Genomic DNA, 7,315 nt, shown 5'->3' on the forward strand with positions numbered 1-7,315 from the left:
ACAGCGGTGATACATTAGCCACTTTCCAGTCCTCTGGGACCCTCCCTGCCTCAAGTGCTTCCTGAAAGATCACAACCAATGCCTCCACAATCTCCTCTTTTAGAACCCTGGGGTGTAGTCCATCCAGTCGAGGTGAGTTACCCACCTTCAGACCTTTCAGTCTCTCCAGAACCTTCTCCTTAGTGATGGCCACTGCACTTACCTCTGCCCCCTGATTCTCCTGGTATCCCACTGGTGTCTTTCACCGGGAAGACTGATGCAAAGTAACTGTTCAGTTCCTCTGCCATTTCTTTGTTTCCTATTATTACTTCTCCAGCCTCATTTTCCACTGGTCCACTGTCTATTCTTGCCTCTCTGAAACCTATTATATGTTGACAAAACTCTTGCTATCTTCTTTTATATTGCTAGCTAGTTTCCACTTATATTTCATCTCCCCCCCCCCCCTTATTGTTTTTTTAGATACCCTCTGCTCACTTTTAAAGGCTTTCCAATCCTCCAATCCTCTGGTTTCCCACTAATCCTCGCCACCTTGTATGATTTTTTTTTGGCTTTTATACTGTCCTTAACGTCCCTCATCAGCCATAGATGCTTCATCCTCCCCTTAGCATATTTCCTCCTCCTTGGGATGCATTTCTGTTGTGCCTCCTGAATAACCCCCCCAAAAAACTCCTGCCATTGCTGTTCCACTGTCATCCCTCCAGGCGCCCCTTCCAATCAACTCTGGCCAGCTCCTCCCTCATGTCTTTTAGTTATCTTTATTTTATTGTAACACTGTTACATTTGACTCCAGCTTCTCCCTCTCAAACTACAGGGTAAATTCTATCATATTGTGGTCACTGCCCCCAAAGGGTTCCTTCACCTTAAGTTCCCTAATCAAGTCTGCCTCATTACACATCACCAAATCCAGAATTGCCTGTTCCCTAGTGAGCCCTACCATAAGCTGCTCCACAAAAACCATCTCTTAGATATTCCACAAATTCCTTTTCTTGGGGTCTGCTACCAGCCTGATTTTCCCAGTCCACCTGCATATTGAAGCCCCCCATGATTATTGTAATATTGCCTTTTTTACATGCTTTCTCCATCTCCTGATTTATTTTCTGCTCCACATCCTGACTACTGCCAGGGGGGACTGTACATAACTCCCATCAGGGTCTCTTTACCTTTGCGATTCCTCAATTCTACCCACACAGATTCAATGCCTTCTGATCCTATATCACTTCTTGCTATCGATTTAACTTAATTCCTTACTAACAATGCAACTCAGCCCCCTTTGCCCATCTGCCTGTCCTTTTGATAGGACACATGTCCTTGGATATTTAGATTCCAGCCCTGATCCCCTTACAGCCACGTCTCTGTGAGGCCCACAATATCGTAGCGGCCAATGTCAATGTGTGCATCATGCTCATTTACTTTGTTTTGTATACTGCGCGCATTTAGGTACAACACCCTCAATCCTGCGTTGGCTGCCACCCCCACCCCCCCTCCCCACCCTCTCATACTTGTCACCTTTATTGCTGTGCCTTAATTTATATTCCTGCCACCTTGTATACTATCTGTTCTATTATGTGTTCTGGAAACTTTTCTAAACTCTCCTGAGCCCTTGGCCCTTTAACTGGTTTAAAGTCCTAGTCATTATCCTGCTCTTATACTTTCTCCTTTAGCTTTGATTTTCTAATTCTCCATACAACTGTACCCTCGCCTCATTATTTAGTTTCAAGCCCTATCTTCAGCCCTAGCTATGCAATTCGCCAGGACTCAGCATGGTTCAGGTGTCCCATCAGAACAGGTCCCCTCTTCCACAGTACTGCTGCCAACGTCCCATGAATTCAAACCCATTTATCCCACACCGATCTTTGAGCCACGCATTTACCTCCTTAAACTCATTGACCCTTTGCCAATTAGCTCTTGGCTCAGGTAGTAATGCAGAGATTATTACCTTTTTGGTTCTGGTTTTTAATTTAGCTCCGAGCTGTTCAACTCCCTTAGCAGAACCTCTAACCTTGTTCTACTTGTGTCGTTGGTACCTACGTGGACCACAACAACTGGATCTTTACCCTCCCACTCCAAGTTCCTCTGCAGCTTAGATGAGATATCCCGAAACAGCACCAGGCAGGCAACACAACCTTCGGGACTCTCGATCCTAGTCAGAGAACAGTGTCAATTCCCTAACTATACTATCTCCAATTAAGACTACATTTCTTTTCTCTCCCCCCACTTGAACAGCTCCCTTTAACATTCTGGTGTGGCCAGCTTGCTCATCCTCCCTGCAGTCCCCATTCCCGTCCCCACAGGGAGCAAGAATCTCAAACGAGTTGGACAGGGACCAGGGTTGAGGCTCCTACAATCCTACCTCCCGGATCCCTCTGCCTGCCTCACTCGCAGCCACACCCTCCTATCCTTGACCACCGGCTGAATTTAAATTAGTTATTCTAAGGGGTATGGGTCTCCTGAAGCACAGAGTGCAGATACCTCTCCCCCTCTGTGATGTGTCGCAGTATCCGAAGCTCAGAATTCAGCTCATCAACTCTGAGCCACAATTCCTCAAGCAACCAACACTTACGACAGATGTGGTCACTGGGAACCACAATGCGGCTTCCACCAGCTCCCACATCATGAAGGAACAACACATCACTTGACCTTCCATCTCCACTTTATTAAATTGATTAAAGCCACGGTTTACTTATACTCTTGTCTCGAGTGAATTGATGGTTGCATCAATTTAATCAACTTAGGACAGTGCCTGCCTGCGACTGATACAATACTGTGCGCTGCCTACAGGTCGACTGCTCTTTATACACCCCTCAAGGGGAGGAGCCATGGGCGGAGCTGTAATCAACAACCATCCTGAACTTTTCCCCGGTCTTGACGACCACCACCTGCGCTCTCCAGGGGCTATTGCTGGCCTCGATGATTCCCTCCCGCAAGAGACACTGGACCTCGGACCTAATAAAAGTCCTGTCCTGTATGCTATACCGCCTGCTTCTGGTGGCGACTGGTTTGCAGTCGGCGGTGAGGTTTGCGAAGAGTGAGGGAGGGTCGACTTTTAGGGTCGCAAGGCTGCATATGGTGAGTGGGGGTAGGGCCCCCCCGAACTTCAGGGTTAGGCTCCTGAGGTTGCATTGGAAACCGAGTCCCAATAGGAGAGGAGCGCAGAGATCTGGGAGCACAAATAATTTAAAGTTTGCGCACTTGGCGCCCTGTATTGCTAGGGTTGCGGTAGTGCACCCCCGGATTTGCACCGAGTGCGACCCAGAGGTGAGGGAGATGGTTTGGTGCGCCGGGAAAATTTGGAGTGAGCAGCGTCTTACCATGTCCGGGTGAATGAAGCTCTCTGTGCTCCCGGAGTCGAAGAGGCAAGGCGTCTCGTGCCCGTTAACCCGGACGGTCATCATGGAGCTCCGGAGGTGCTTGGGTCGCGACTGGTCCAGGGTGACCATGCTGAGTTGCGGGTAGCCGGCGTGGTCGGAGGTGCTGGGGTGGCTCTGCAATGGCTGCCCATGTTGATCGTACGCATCGAGCAGCGTAGCAGATGGCGGCCAAGATGGCGGCCTCCGTTGGTTGAGTGTGGCAGGCGGCGAGGAAGATGAGCTCCAAGATGGCGGCCCCCATGGATCGCACGTGGCAGGCGGCGTGGGGGAGTGTCATGTGAGAGTGCCTTTAAGAAATGGATGGTTAAGCAATGTACCTTTAAGAAATGCAGTGATGTCAAGAGTGTGGGTGGAGCTTGGTTTTAGATCAGCCATTTTGCAGTTTAGTTTCAGTTTGAAAAGAGCTTGGGTGTGTGTCTGTGTTTGCAGTGAGCTGGATCTGCTGTGATCTCTGCCATGAAAGACTATCTTTGGATCATTTGGGTGATTTAAACTCATAAAAGTAATGCCTTTAACCTGATGTGTTTCTGTTTAAAGGTGTTAAGTCTCTTGGATGTTGAAAGGAATAACTGAAGGATTATTTAGTGTTGTAATATTTCCGGGGTTATCTTTGAAGTAAGGGGTGTTGAGAGATCCAATGTTTATTTAAGAGGTTAAGTTGAGTTCATGGAATAAACATTGTTTTGTGTTTAAAAACCCACGTGTCCATAATTGTAATCCCATGCCTGGAGAACAAGCCATGTGCTCGGAAAAGCAACAAATACATTAAAGGGGGAGGTTGGTTGAACTCCATGATACATTTTGGGGTTCTGAAAATGCCTCCCCATAACAGGAGGATGGCCAAGATGGCAGCTCCTGTGAGTCGCATGTGCTGTGAGGACTGGAAGATGGCTGCTCCCACTGATAGCACGAGGCTGATGAGGGGGGCAGAGTCAGCAGACATGCTGCCACGCTGCAGGGTCTGCGGGCCTGTGAGTCTGAGGATCGGGCCTGTGAGTTAGAGTTCTTAGACCTGGACAGGCAGACTTTGGCAAAATGTCCTTTTCTCCCGCAGCTGCTGCAGTTCGCGTTGCGGGCCGGGCAGTGCAGTTGGGGGTGTTGGGAATGGCCGCAGAAATAGCAGGTTAGCCCTCCATGCTGGCGGGCAGCCACGCGGCACACACCTGGGGTAGTCTGTGGTCGGGGGTCCACGAGGGGATTGCGTGGTCAGCCGGGAACGCGGTAAGGCTCTAGAACGCTACTTCCAGAGAGGGGGCTAACTTTATCATCTCATCCTGGTCCAGGCCCCCTTTTTGAGTAAGCGCTGTCTCGTGTAATTAGACCGGACTCCTGTCACGTAGACGTCTCGGATGCCGGGTTCCATATGCCGATTGGCCGTAACGGCCTGGTAATTGCAATTGCGTGCGAGGGCTTTGAGGTCACATAGGTAATCATCTAGCGACTCCCCGCGAGGCTGGCGGTGAGTGGTGAGAATGTGTCGCGTGTAGATCTCGTTCACGGGCTGTACATAGAGGCGTTCAAGCATCGCGAGGGCATCTGCGTAGGAGGAGGCCTCGTCGAGTTGAACAGAGATTCGATGGCTCACCCATGCATGGAGGAGGTTCAGCTTCTGTTCGTCAGTGACGGAAGGCGTGGAGGCGGCTGCGAGATAAGCCTTGAAGCATCAAAGCCAGTGCAAAAAAATTTCTTTTGCATCCGCAGCCTGCGGATCGAGTTCCAGTCGGTCAGGTTTGAGGGTCGATTCCATAGTTGCGTTTAAGTTGATTAAATTGATGCAACCATCAATTCACTCGAGACAAGAGTAAAAGTAAACCGTTGCTTTAATCAACATTACTGTGCGCCACCTACAGGTGGACTGCTCTTTATACACCACCCCAAAAGGGGAGGAGCCATGGGTGGAGCCCATACGTGTCCCAACATGTTCCCCTCTGGATGATGCCATACGATAGCCCATAGGTGGAGCCCACTAGGGCAACTGAAGAGCATAGATGCAAATACAAAGGCAAAGTATGGTACTGATCCAATGGTGGATTATTGGTATAATACATTCACCACATTTAGTTCGTTTTTAGCTTGGTAATTACATTTTTTTTGAAACTTTTTTGTTATATATCTCCCTTTACTACCTCACTCTGAAAGCAATTCATACCCAGTAATTTAAAGTTTATTTTCAAATTCAGCACAGCTTCCCTATTAGCCAATCAAATCAGAGCCTTCCAGTGATGTCACTTTTCAGATATTTTTTTCCCCCATTCGGAGCACTCAGTCAGTGAATCCACCGACATTCCCGCTGTCTGAATTTCTCCCGCTCTGCTCCATCCCACTCCCTGTTCAGTGAATCCACCGACATTCCCGCTGTCTGAATTTCTCCCGCTCTGCTCCATCCCAATCCCTGTTCAGTGAATCCACCGACATTCCCGCTGTCTGAATTTCTCCCGCTCTGCTCCATCCCAATCCCTGTTCAGTGAATCCACCGACATTCCCGCTGTCTGAATTTCTCCCGCTCTGCTCCATACCTCTCCATGGTCAGTGAATCCACCGACATTCCCGCTGTCTGAATTTCTCCCGCTCTGCTCCATCCCACTCCCTGTTCAGTGAATCCACCGACATTCCCGCTGTCTGAATTTCTCCCGCTCTGCTCCATCCCTCTCCCTGGTCAGTGAATCCACCGACATTCCCGCTGTCTGAATTTCTCCCGCTCTGCTCCATCCCAATCCCTGTTCAGTGAATCCACCGACATTCCCGCTGTCTGAATTTCTCCCGCTCTGCTCCATCCCGCTCCCTGGTCAGTGAATCAGTGAATCCACCGACATTCCTGGGCTGCTTTCCGAATTTCTCCCACTCTGCTCCATCCCTCTCCCTGGTAAGTGAATCCGCTGACATTCCCAGGCTGCTGTCCGAAAGTCTCCCACTCTGCTCCATCCCGCTCCCTGGTCAGTGAATCAGTGAATCCACCGACATTCCCGGGCAGCTGTCCGAATTTCTCCCGCTTTGCTCCATCCCGCTCCCTGGTCAGTGAATCCACTGACATTCCCAGGCTGCTGTCCGAAAGTCTCCCGCTCTGCTCCATCCTGCTCCCTGGTCAGTGAATCATTGAATCCACCGACATTCCCGGCCAGCTGTCCGAATTTCTCCCACTCTGCTCCATCCCGCTCCCTGGTCAGTGAATCCACCGACATTCCCGGGCTGCTTTCCGAATTTATCCCACCCTGCTCCATCCCTCTCCCTGGTCAGTGAATCCACTGACATTCCCAGGCTGCTGTCCGAAAGTCTCCCGCTCTGCTCCATCCCGCTCCCTGGTCAGTGAATCAGTGAATCCACCGACATTCCCGGGCAGCTGTCCGAATTTCTCCCGCTCTGCTCCATCCTGCTCCCTGGTCAGTGAATCAGTGAATCCACCGACATTCATGGGCAGCTGTCCGAATTTCTCCCGCTCTGCTCCATCCCGCTCCCTGGTCAGTGAATCCACTGACATTCCCAGGCTGCTGTCCGAATTTCTCCCACTCTGCTCCATCCCGCTCTATGGTCAGTGAATCCACCGACATTCCCGGGCTGCTTTCCGAATTTATCCCACTCTGCTCCATCCCTCTCCCTGGTCAGTGAATCCACTGACATTCCCAGGCTGCTGTCCGAAAGTCTCCCACTCTGCTCCATCCCGCTCCCTGGTCAGTGAATCAGTGAATCCACCGACATTCATGGGCAGCTGTCCGAATTTCTCCCGCTCTGCTCCATCCCGCTCCCTGGTCAGTGAATCCACTGACATTCCCAGGCTGCTGTCCGAATTTCTCCCACTCTGCTCCATCCCGCTCTATGGTCAGTGAATCCACCGACATTCCCGGGCTGCTTTCCGAATTTATCCCACTCTGCTCCATCCCTCTCCCTGGTCAGTGAATCCACTGACATTCCCAGGCTGCTGTCCGAAAGTCTCCCGCTCTGCTCCATCCCGC

This window comes from Scyliorhinus torazame, chromosome 10, assembly GCF_047496885.1.
Source record: "Scyliorhinus torazame isolate Kashiwa2021f chromosome 10, sScyTor2.1, whole genome shotgun sequence".
NCBI classification, from domain to species: Eukaryota; Metazoa; Chordata; class Chondrichthyes; order Carcharhiniformes; family Scyliorhinidae; genus Scyliorhinus; species Scyliorhinus torazame.